This window comes from Erpetoichthys calabaricus, chromosome 10 (genome assembly GCF_900747795.2).
Source record: "Erpetoichthys calabaricus chromosome 10, fErpCal1.3, whole genome shotgun sequence".
In the NCBI taxonomy this organism is placed as follows: Eukaryota; Metazoa; Chordata; class Cladistia; order Polypteriformes; family Polypteridae; genus Erpetoichthys; species Erpetoichthys calabaricus.
Window position 1 is genome coordinate 106,413,338 of NC_041403.2, and position 13,466 is coordinate 106,426,803.

General features: G+C 37.9%; 1 protein-coding gene across 1 annotated transcript in view; it reads right to left on the reverse strand.

Moving 5' to 3' along the window:
- slc2a4rg (SLC2A4 regulator) overlaps positions 1-13,466 on the reverse strand; it is a 177,612-nt gene that overhangs the window by 82,895 nt on the left and 81,251 nt on the right. The gene's annotated exons all lie outside the window — the stretch shown is intronic.

Genomic DNA, 13,466 nt, shown 5'->3' on the forward strand with positions numbered 1-13,466 from the left:
CTGTTTGTCTCGTTTGTGGAGCCAACGTGTCGGTACCTAAGGAGTACAACCTTAGGCGACACTATGAAACGAAACATCAGGACATGTACAAGGACCTGGACACGACTCAAAGGAGCCAGAAAGTAGAGGAGATGAAGAGAGGGTTGGTTTCACAACAAAATATGTTCAAAAAAGCCACAGCACAAAACGAGGCTGCTGTAAAGGCGAGTTATATCGTGGCAGAAGAAATCGCCAAATCAACCCGATCCTTTAATGAGGGAGAATTTATTAAAAAGATAATGCTGAAAGTTTGTGACCAAGTGTGCCCAGAGAAAAAACAGGCCTTTTCAAACGTAAGCCTGAGCAGGAACACAATAGCGGAGCGCATATGTGATCTTGCCACCAATCTGCATGACCAGCTGATGGAAAAGGGGAAAGATTTTGTTTCTTTTTCCCTCGCTGTGGACGAGAGCACTGACGCGTCTGATACTGCGCAGCTGTCAGTCTTCATCCGCGGTGTCGACTCAAAAATGTGTGTTACGGAGGAGCTTTTGGGATTTAAATCCATGCATGGCACAACCACAGGGACGGACATTTTTGAGGAGGTTTGCAAATGTGTAACTGAAATAAACCTGCCGTGGGATAAACTCGTGGGATTAACCACTGATGGTGCGCCAGCGATGAGTGGTAAAAAGAATGGTCTGGTGGGCAGGATGCGTGAAAAGATGCGGGAAGAGAACTGTGCAGGTGAGCTATCGGTTTATCACTGCATTATACATCAAGAGTCACTGTGTGCTAAAGCCCTAAAGATGGAACATGTTATGACCACAGTAACACAAGTTGTTAACTTTATAAGAGCCAAAGGTCTGAATCACCGCGAGTTTAAGTCTTTTCTGGAAGAGTTTGGTTCGGAACACACAGACGTGCCGTATCACACAGAGGTGAGATGGTTAAGCCGCGGAAAAGTACTGAACAGATTTTTCGAGCTGCGTGAAGAAATATGTCAGTTTCTGCAAAGCAAAGGGAAGGACACAGCAGAACTCCAGGAGCAAAAGTTTATGTGTGAGCTGGCCTTTCTGTCTGACATCGCAAGCCATCTTGATGCGCTGAACCTGCAGCTACAGGGGCGGGGCCGCATCATCACCGAGATGTACTCGTCAGTGAAAGCTTTTAAAGCTAAACTCTGCCTGTGGGAGAATCAGCTGCTGCAAGGAAACCTTGGCCATTTCCCCTGTTGCCAAACCATAAATACGCAGATCTCTACCGCCGTGTGCGCACAGTTTGCTGAAAAACTCAGTGTACTCGGCGCTGAGTTTAACCGACGATTTGGCGACTTTGATGGTCAGAAATGGAGATTTGAACTGCTTAGTAATCCCTTCGCAGTCGATGTGGAAAAAGCACCAACTAACATTCAAATGGAGCTGATTGAACTCCAGTGTGATGACACGCTGAAGTCAAAGTATGATGCTGTTGGCGCCGCACAGTTTCCACAACACATCCCTGACACAATGCCTCAGCTCCGCACCCAAGCTGCTCAATTGCTCTCCATGTTCGGCAGCACTTACCTATGTGAGCAACTTTTCTCCTCAATGAAGATGACGAAAACATCTCACAGGGCACGTCTCACTGATGAACACCTTCGTTCGATAATGAAGGTTGCCTCAGCTCAAAGCCTGAGCCCCGACACTGATGAACTAGCATCCAAGAAAAGATGCCAGGTGTCTGGCTTGAACACACCATGTTAGATCAGTGTGTCGCAAACTGAACAGTAAAAAGGCCTGAATGATTGATTTATGTATTAGCCAGTGGAAAAAGTTAATGTTGATATTTAGCAAATTGAAAAGAGGCATTCATTTTTTATTTAAATGTTATTTAATATGCCATTGATGTTTCTTCGTTTGTTCTTTGACAGTTGATTTTGCACTATTAAGTTAAGTTAAGCTATAAGCATGGCTTGTTCCATATTCAGTGTTAAAGCAAATCAGTGTAGCAAACTGAGCAAAAACATTTTATTCATGCACTCTTCTCTTGCTACTTCAAGGCTTGAATGTTTGATTCATTCATTATTGTTATTTTGTTTTCAAATGTATTTATTAGCCTGTGGAAAAAAGTTTATTTTGATATTTACCTCAGAAGGCTGCAAATAGAAAAGAGGCATTCAATTTTTATATTTAAACATGAAACTCGGGTTTGCATGTCATTATAAAGTTATATAAGCCTTGCTTGTTCAATTTTCAACGCAAAACTTGTTTGGGTGCCTATTAAAAGGTAATTTTTTTCAACCTTGGCCCGCGGCTTTGTTCAGTTTTAAATTTTGGCCCACTCATTATTTGAGTTTGACACCCCTGCTCTAGAGGTTCTCAGGATTCATTTCTGTTTTAAACAACAACATTTATTTATATAGCACATTTTCATACAAAAAGTAGCTCAAAGTGCTTTACATAATGAAGAAAAGAAAAATAAATGACAAAATAAGAAATTAAAATAAGACAACATTAGTTAACATAGAAGAGGAGTAAGGTCCGATGGCCAGGGTGGACAGAAAAAACAAAAACAAAAAAAACTCCAGACGGCTGGAGAAAAAAATAAAATCTGCAGGGGTTCCAGGCCACGAGACCGCCCAGTCCTCTCTGGGCATTCTACCTAACATAAATGAAATAGTCCTCTTTGTAGTTAGGGTTCTCACAGAGTCACTTAATGCTGATGGTCATACAGACTTCTGGCTTTTAATCCATCCATCATTGCTGGAACATCACGGTGCTTTGAGAAGATGGTGGTGGCGCAAGCCACAGCCTGTCTCTACCAATAAGTCCAATATACTGTCAGGTAAACTGATACGAAGGATTTCAATGATTCTCTCCTTTTGCATTCAGAGGCCAATCATATTAAACCATACTGATTTCGGGTGGTGGCAAGTGAACATTCAGTTTGGGATATTAGCAAATCTCGTCTAAGCATATTTCCCAGTCAAGATGTATTGGCACTCTTAAAGAATTCCAAGGAAAGTTTCTAAAAACACACCCCATTTATGTATCTGTGCCATTTGTTTAGCACTAGAGCAATTTACCCTTTTAAGCCATCAAGTACACATACACTCCTTATGTAAACATCCTCCAATATTAGCTCATAAGCAGTTTTATATTTAACCAGGTCATAAATAAAGTGCTATTATTTTTAACACAGGTATGGCAGACTTGGATTTATGTATGAAAGGATTAATTTTCAGATTCTAGATATAATTTTTTAAATAGTAAAATTATGTTGAGATGAGATGGTCAAATATGGACAACAGGAGACTATTCATTTATTCTGACAAAATTTGTTACCTAAAAGTAGAAGTTACTGCAGTATCTAAACAAATCACTAGTAGCAGGAATATGGATATGAAGTACTGGTTAATTATTAAGGTAAAAAGATGTTTGCCTCTGTCTCTTGATCATGACTTCTGGACTGGAGCTGACTGGTTACATTGTTCAGTCACATTTGTTGCTAGGCACAGGCCCTTTAACCTGCTATTTCTGGTATCAATCTCCACCTGCTGTGTAAAGGAGGAAGGAAGCACTGCTTGTACTTCAGCTTTAGTTTCAAACAAATAATTTTTGAATTTAACAATGTGTTTAACTTACAAATCTACCAGACCTTTGCTTTCTTTTTGATTGACAGCACAAGAAATTCAAAACAAATTGTTCTTGAACTGAAATTTCACCCATCTAGCTATAAATCTATATTTGTTGAGAAAAAAATCTTTGAATTTGATCCAATATTTCTTAGTGTGGCATAATACTGGAAATTCATACAAGTCAAAAAAATCCACAGTAAAATTAAAGATGAATATGCAACTTAACATAAAAATTACTTCAACTCATGAATAATAGGCAGGTTTGCACAACTGATTTTTTTTGTAGAACTAGACACATCGAAAGCAAAGAGAACTTATCTGTTAAGTATAAAGGGGGTCATACTCCATCATCAATGCCTGCTGAACATTATTAACATTCACACTGCCAATTTTTATGAATCACAATTGTTAGTTTCAACCAGCAGGTCAGAAGGCAGAAATAAATTCAACAACCAGTGGCACCTGTAGGAAATTCAGAATTAATCTAAGGTCAGGGATATAATTAACGCTACATGATGCATGAGCTTGAGGACACTGCTACTACACAAGCAGCATACTGTCTATACTTGTGTGCACACATTAAGTAAATCTGCAGCATTCTACTAGATATCAGTGCAAGAAATCATCATGGGAAGAAAACAATGTCAGTTTTTCAGTGTTTTGCGAGTTAAGGGAAGAGAGATGTTAAAAATAAACATTTGCACTCTGATGTTGTTGCAAAGGCGCAAAAAGAAAGACAATAAAAAAAAATAAATTAAAGACAGCAACAACAACAACACTGAATGTCGAGACAATATGTGGTACCTTTAAGTGCATCACATCATTACAAAGCAACGCTTGTATTGCCTATTCAAGAAATGGACGAAGAAAAGCATTATGAAGACATCTGCATGTCAGCTTTTAAATTTTGATGATTTGCTTCACCGCATCGAACCATTTATCAGACATCATAGCTCACAGATTGATCCTATTACAAGCCTGCCAAATTGATAGTAACCAACAATGCTGACGTCACGTCAAGTATAAACTGGCCCTTGGAATCCTGTTACAGTCAGGTCTGAAAGAAATACAGCTTCAGGCACACTGCTCTATTGCTGTTCAGTTTTACTCTTCTTGTTTAAGAGCTAAAACACAGCACACTTCACATTTTTATTAACTAGTTAGGATCTATCATAAGCAACATGTATGGTATTTTTATTTAATTAGTTTAAGGTTATGTTCTAATACTATTAAGAGAAGGGGAGTTCATTTATACTATTTTAAAGAAAGACAAAGCAAAACATACTGTACGAGTGAATATAAACTATACAAAGCGTTAGCAGTTGACACGGTGGGGGGATAACAAGATTGTAATGTTTTTAATTACAGTGGGGCAAAAAAGTATTTAGTCAGCCACCAATTGTTTAAGTTCTCCCACTTAAAAAAATGAGAAAGGCCTGTAATTTTCATCATAGGTATACCTCAACTATGAGAGACAAAATGAGAAAAAAAATCCAGAAAATCACATTGTCTGATTTTTGAAGAATTTATTTGCAAATTATGGTCGAAAAAAAGTATTTGGTCAATAACAAAAGTTCATCTCAATACTTTGTTATATACCCTTTGTTGGCAATATCAGAGGTCAAACGTTTTCTGTAAGTCTTCACAAGGTTTTCACACACTGTTGCTGGTATTTTGGCCCATTCCTCCATGCAGATCTCCTCTAGATGTTTTGGGGCTGTCGCTGGGCAACACGGACTTTCAACTCCCTCCAAAGATTTTCTATGGGGTTGAGATCTGGAGACTGGCTAGGCCACTCCAGGACCTTGAAATGCTTCTTACGAAGCCACTCCTTCGCTACCCGGGCGGTGTGTTTGGGATCATTGTCATGCTGAAAGACCCAGCCACGTTTCATCTTCGATGCCCTTGCTGATGGAAGGAGGTTTTCACTCAAAATCTGACGATACATGGCCCCATTCATTCTTTCCTTTACACGGATCAGTCGTCCTGGTCCCTTTGCAGAAAAACAGCCCCAAAGCATGATGTTTCCACCCCCATGCTTTACAGTAGGTATGGTGTTCTTTGGATGCAACTCAGCATTCTTTCTCCTCCAAACACGACGAGTAGAGTTTTTTACCAAAAAGTTCTATTTTGGTTTCATCTGACCATATGACATTCTCCCAATCCTCTTCTGGATCATCCAAATGCTCTCTAGCAAACTTCAGACGGGCCTGCACATGTACTGGCTTAAGCAGGGGGACACGTCTGGCACTGCAGGATTTGAGTCCCTGGCGCCGTAGTATATTACTGATGGTAGCCTTTGTTACTTTGGTCCCAGCTCTCTGCAGGTCATTCACTAGGTCCCCCCGTGTAGTTCTAGGATTTTTGCTCACCGTTCTTGTGATCATTTTGACCCCACGGGGTGAGATCTTACGTGGAGCCCCAGATCGAGGGAGATTATCAGTGGTCTTGTATGTCTTCCATTTTCTAATAATTGCTCCCACAGTTGATTTCTTCACACCAAGCTGCTTACCTATTGCAGATTCAGTCTTCCCAGCCTGGTGCAGGTCTACAATTTTGTTTCTGGTGTCCTTTGACAGCTCTTTGGTCTTGGCCATAGTGGAGTTTGGAGTGTGACTGTTTGAGGTTGTGGACAGGTGTCTTTTATATTGATAACGAGTTCAAACAGGTGCCATTAATACAGGTAATGAGTGGAGGACAGAGGAGCCTCTTACGGAAGAAGTTACAGGTCTGTGAGAGCCAGAAATCTTGCTTGTTTATAGGTGACCAAATACTTATTTTTCCACCATAATTTGCAAATAAATTCTTCAAATCAGACAATGTGATTTTCTGGATTTTTTTTCTCATTTTGTCCCTCATTGTTGAGGTATACCTATGATGAAAATTACAGGCCTCTCTCATCTTTTTAAGTGGGAGAACTTGCACAATTGGTGGCTGACTAAATACTTTTTTGCCCCATTATAGATAAAACCATTGGAGAAGCTTAAAAACGGGATCCCCTATCATTATTTAGTTAATTGCTGTACCTGGATGGCCTTACTGAAACAAGAAGTCTGTTGGGCAATAAAATTAAAGAACATAGGGTATAACCTCTGATAAGTAGGTAAAATTTTCAACACAATATTTAACAACCCATATGAATACTTAATTTATTAGTGAAGAGACAAATCAGGTCAGATATGTGTGACTTTTTAGATCAGGGAAGAAAAAGAGTTTAAATTCCAGGAATGTGTGTATACTGCCAGAAACAAAAGACATGCCTTTAAACATGGCTGTCAAGTTTAAAGGAAAAAGCAGTGGTCATTACAACTCAGGAAACTTTCAAGGAGGGAATCACTTGTGTTCCTATTTGATTTAGATCATATAATAATGTCAGTTGCTAATGCCAGGGTAAGGAGAATGCTCTTGAGATCGATTGAAAGAGGTACAGCAAAGCTGTTTAAACATGTAAGGATCCTGTCATACTTGGTTTTCTTTCCTTAACTAAGCAAATGATGGGATCGTTTCCTGCAGAGAAAATTTTGCTTTTGTGAAGATTTTTAAAATGGATATGATATGTATTACCTTACAGTTTATTCAAATCAACCCCAGGATTTCCCATTTTTTTATTCAACTTGTACACATTTTACAAAATGTAGAACACCACTATCTTGTTTTCTTAGAGAGTTATGTCTCACCTACTTACTTGAGTGTTTGTATCCAGTGGCTGTCTCTTTAACCAAAACAATTGAGTATTGCACCACTGATAATTTTAAGAATGATTTCATCACATGTAAATTTGGTTCGTTGAAAGTGTCTATTGTCTATTCATTAAAAGCAATACCAACTCCCTCAAAAGTTTATATTGATTTTTCTTTTCTCACACAATTATTGGAAGGAGTCAGCCAATGAATCATTAAAACCCTAACCAAAGGATTACACATGACATATTAAATATCAGAGAAAGAGATGAATATAAAAGTGTGTTTTACACTTCTAATGCATTCTTGGCAATGTTTTAAGGGGAATCTAAAGCAGTGGTGGATTTTCAGTACTCGATGATGGTAAACTTTTAGTATTGTATATTTAGCTGATACTTTAATCCACATCAACATACATGATCAACATATGGTAAAACTTATTTTTTTAAAGGCTGGAGCACAGGCAAGTGATTTGCTATAAGTCACTCAGTGAGGCAGTAGCAGGATATAGCCTAGTAGTCCTTTGTCTTAACCACTACACCATGTGAATGGCCATTATAAGAAGTGATCAGGTGCATGATATTTAAAATAATTCACATTGATAACATTCTGAAAGAAAACACAGAAAGCCTTAAAGCATGCCAAGGAGGGTCCTTCAATACTTTGGGCACAAGAAAACTGAAAGCAAAATCAAATTTATGAAAAGTTGATTTGCTTTGTGTTTTTTTTCTGCTATATTCGGTCTTACAATTTATGCAAATTTAATTTTTTATCTGTTTTTTTTCTGCTATATACGATCTTGCAATAAGGTTTTTGTGTGAACTAGAGTTAGATAAATACTGAGGCACTTAACTGGCCAAAAGTAATTAGGTTAAAAAGGTAAAATTTATTTAAAAAGTTTATACTGCATCTTAGCTCTATATTTATATTCAGTACTTCTCATAAAAAGATATTACATTAAATGCTAATATGAAAAAAGAAAGCATTCATTTAAACTTCATTATGAAGTTGAAAAATCTAAGAATCTTCTAACATTAAATTATTCTTTGATTCACTTTACCTACCACAGTAATAGTCTTTGTGAACCATTTAGAACAGTGGCTAATCTAACAAATGGGAATTCTAAACTACAATGCAAAATACCGACAGACATTAGCAGTGCAGACTTTATAAACCTCTTTAATGAGAAAATTGACAATATAAGTTTCCAGATTTCAGCATCACCTTGCAAATTTTGTACTTGGTACTTATTTCTTATAGCCAGTACCAAATAAACTAGTAAAAATCTCAATAGATGTCCTGGCAGACACCCTTTCTTAGCATTATCAATAGTTCATTACTGAATGGCCAAATTCCCGAAGAACTGAAAGTGTCAGTTTTCAGACCATAACTTAAAAGCCTGAGTTAGTCCCACATCCATCCATCCATCCATCATCCAACCCGCTGAATCCGAACACAGGGTCACGGGGGTCTGCTGGAGCTAATCCCAGCCAACACAGGGTACAAGGCAGGAACCAATCCCGGGCAGGGTGCCAACCCACCGCAGGCTAGTCCCACATACGCTTAATAATTATAGGATCATTTCAAATTTACAATTCTCTCTGAAATACTTGAAAAAGTAGTTTTCATGCAGCTTCTCAATTTATTTGAGAAATTCCAGCCTGGCTTCCGCACTGGTCACAGTAAAGAAACAGCACCAACTCATGTTATAAACTATATTTTAATATCCTCTGATGAAGGAAATTCCACAGCAATTAAGTTGTTAGTTTTAACTGCAGTGTTTGACATCACTGACCATTTTATTTTATTTCAAGGCTGGAAAATTACATTGGGCTCACAGGCTCTGTGCTGCCTAATTTGTTTCTTACTTAAAAAATCGTTACCAGTATATGCAGAAATGTGCTAACAGTACTCCATCATTATACTTATAAGTTAAATATGGTATTCCACAGGGCTCAGTGCTGAGACCTTTACTGTTTTCACTTTACATGCTTCCATTGGGAACTATCATTATAACATTTAGCATTAATTTTCAGTCATATGCAGATGACACCCAATGATACCTTTCTTTTAGACCAAATGAAGTTTCTCCAATACTGTCCTTAATTAACTGTGTCAGTCAGTTAAAAAAGTGGATGGATGAGAACTATTTGTCTCTGAATACAGACAAAAAAGAAATTTTAGTTATTAGAGGGAATAATCTTGATGGCAACAACATTTGGTAACTCTTTAATTCGGCTGGAATCACTGTTAGTTTTGTTGAATCAGTATGTAATTTAGGTGTTATTTTTGTCACTAGCATGTCATTTAAAACACACAAACTATCTTAAATATTTTGTAAAACTAAGATGTTTTCTAAATATGTAAGATAAAAAGTTCATTCATATATTTATATTTCATTGGATTGACTATTGCAATGCATTATTCCCTGGCTGTTCAAATCACTGTTTATGCAGCTTTCAGTTAATTCAAATTGCTGCTACAAAAATTATTACACAAACCAGAAAAATACAAACTCATTACTCCAGTTCTCAAGTCCTTACACTGGCTCCCAGTTAAGCTGCGGGCTGATTTCAAAATCCTCCTTTTAACATATAACGCCTTAAATGACCAAGGCCCTGCTTACTAATCTGAGCTAATCACTGCTTTCTTGCACACTGAGATATCAAGATGCTGGCCTACCTAAGATTCCAAGGATTAATAAAAGAACCATGGAAGGTCGCACTTTTAGTTACAGGGCTCCAATGCTGTGGAATGATCTGCCTTTAAATCCAGGCTGAAGACTTACTACTTTAGTCCAGCATACCCTAACTAGAGCTGCAGTTAATGTTTTTGATCACTGTTCTACTCCCAGGCTGTTCTCCTTCATATGTAAAAGTCATCTTGGATAAAGGAGTATTGGGAATTATCAGATGGAAAGATTCTCTCATCAGATTGGACAGCCAGCACAGACTCCTCTATAGAAAACCCAGTAGCATACAAGTGGTGATTTTATTTTTGACTTTCTCTTTTACAATTTTAATTTCACCTGTTGCCAACTGGCCATAGTTCATCAATAATGAATGGAAAGAGATGGTTGGTTTCGATTTATGTTTAATCAGTTTCTGCCTTGTTCTTTGTGTATGTTTTAACAAATCTGCATTTGTATGTGTAGCAGTTCTGTATTTAGTAATTGGTATAATCTATACTGGTATTTTAACTGAGAATTGTTCACAGCACACTGACTTTCAATCAGTAAAGAGCACTATACAAAAATAAATTGCATTGTATAATAAGTTGTATGTAAAGTGTGGTGCAGTATTAGCCCTATGATAATCTGAGTACCAAAAGATTTATCCAACAGAGTACTACGATTTGATGCAAATTATTAACTTTTACTTCTGGGAATTGAAATATAGTATTTTCTTTATATTTTGTGTTTAGAACTTTATAAATTTTTTACTTAAATATATTTTCCACACTACTATTTTGTTCATGCAATCATTTTTACTTTGAGTCACTGAAGATTATGGATACTCTCTCTAAATCTCTGATGTGTACTTTTGAAAGATTCATTGGTATTGCAACTTTTGGTTAGGTTTATTCTTAACTTCCTTATGACTCACATTTTAGGTACACGATCATTCTTTTAGGGCACGAAGGAGAATACAGGTATCATCTGCAAAATGTTATCCATTCTTTCATTTACCTCAATTGTAAATATTTCAACAATGGATCAAAATCAAAGCATATTGGGTGTTATTTATTTTCAGTTAATTCAGTTTGATGATATGATTTATCAAAGATTCAATACCACAAAAGTTGACATCTTCTGGATAATATGATGCCAGTCCACTTAATAAAACTCCAGAGCTGATCATTTATTTAGATTGCACAGATGATCCTGTGTAGCCATCATCAGAAATTTTTGAGGCCCAGAAGACCAATTCAGTACTTGCAAATATCTAACTTCTGACACTTCAGTGGGTTCAAGACTGGGTTGCTGAAGAATTTTAAAGCAAATGTATAAGTTAATTAAGAAAAATAATAGAGGACAGACACTTAAGTCTCCAGGTATTAAGTAATGCAAGTGAAATCTAGAAGTTACATACATTTTACCTTGCAGTTAATGCTTGTTCACAAGAAAGCATGATTTCATTTATCAATTATACAAGGGGGCTTCCCCCTGCTCACTTCGCTCGCCTACCCCCGGAGTTTTGAACCCGTCCCCGCTGGGCAGCCGTAGTTTCAGACGCGCGTTGTAGGAGCTTGGGTTGTTTTGAATCCGTGCTTGCCTTGCTTCTGTGGTTTGAGACGCGCGTTGTAGGCATATATCTGTCAATCGAGCTTGTTCGGTTTGAACCCGTGCCTGCTTTGCCTCTGCAGTTTTAGACGGTGGGTCGCGTTCGGCGTTTTGTACGATCCCAAGCAGCACATTATTCCTAACTTCACTCCGCAGTAGTGCCACGCACAATATGGCGGTGACGCCTGCACCTTCACTACGCAGTAGTGCCACTCACAATATGGCGGCAACGCCTGCGCCTTCTGTATTATGCCGGGTTTTACCATGCTGTGTAGGCGCCTTTGCCTTTCGTACTTTCCCGCGCCTTCCGACGTGCGATGTAGGCGCCTGCACCTTCCGGGTCTGCCTCCGCTGTGTGGTGTGGACGTTTAACTGTTGTTTTTTCTGCTTTTATATTCTGTATCTCGCTGTGCATGTGTTTCGTGCCTAGGTTTTTTTGAAGCTGTTGCATTCCAGTTTTCATCATCTGTAACCTGCTCTCCATGTGTTTGGCCCCGTTCTTTAACCTCTTTATGACATTTTACTTTGTTTCCTACTCTGTCTTTTATTTCTGACCTCGCTTTATCCTGCTTGCGGCATGTCAGACGGTTTGCTCTGGGGCGGGGGGGCTTTGTGTGGCACCTGCGCACGTTCGTATTCTCTCCCGTTTCACTCTGGGGAGGGGGGCTTTGTGTGGCGCCTGCGCACTATGTCTCCTGCGTCCACAGGCAGGTCCCTGCGTCCATATCCGGTTTACCATTCTCGGTTAGTAATATGGATTAGTAATAAGTTGTTGCTTTCAAAGGGATCTACTATAATCTTGACAAATGTGGATAATTTTTTAAATGTTGCACATGTTTTTCAACAGAATACTGTGTTCAGGACAAAGATCTAAATTTTTCTCACAGGTTCACAGAGGCTTTCTTTATTACTTTGGCATTCCTGAGTTTGTGGTACTAGTAGGGACTAACTCAATTAACAAATGCATTCAAATACCTACAACACTTCTCTGAGTGTGCTACCTAAAATAATCTAAGTCATTTATTTATTTACCTTTTTTCATCCACACAGTTTATTGGACACTTCCTGAAAAAAATTCTATATATGCAGTAATGTTACTAAGCAAGAGGATGATATATTTATTAGCGGCATCACAACATACTTAGTTACTGATGACACTTATGCCTCTGATGCAAATTAAAGGACCTGTGTAGATGGTGGTGCTAAAAAAAATCTTAAAAAAAAAAAAATCTATGGCTGATAAGGCGGAGTTAGCTGTTCAGCAAAAGTAGATCATAGGATGATATGGACAAAAGTACTGAGTGGACGGATTAGTCTGTAAATTGTAAACTTAAGCTTAACAACAAGAGGAGAAACAATGCTACAGTGGAAGTGTAGCACAGAGGATAAAGGGGGATGTGGTTTTGATTTTTATAATTACCACAGAGTTTACTTCTGACTTTGCTGTGGGCTCCATCAGCAATATGCCCCTTGATAAGGTTTGATAAGAGTCAGTATGTCTTCCAACTTTGTACTACATAAATACACTAAAGGAGGGAAATACACAGTGCACTTAAAATACTACTTTTCAGTTGTATAAACATCAAAAATTAATTCCTGGACATACCAATTAGTGCTGAATGTATATAATGCACTTTAAAACTAAAACAAGTATTTCATTTAACAATAAATTAATGTGTGTAGAAACACCGTAAGACATTTAGAAGCTTACTCCCCTTTCGTCCCGATATCCTCCATGAAGCAATTTTGCAAATATTGCGCAAGCACCTGAAATAAGCAGCCTTTTAAATTCTGCCTATTCTCTATTTTCAAAAAGCCATCCTCTAAGGAAAACTGACTTTTTATGGAGGTGGGGTATTTTGAAGAACATCATATTTATACATTTTAAATTATGTAAATGAGCGGT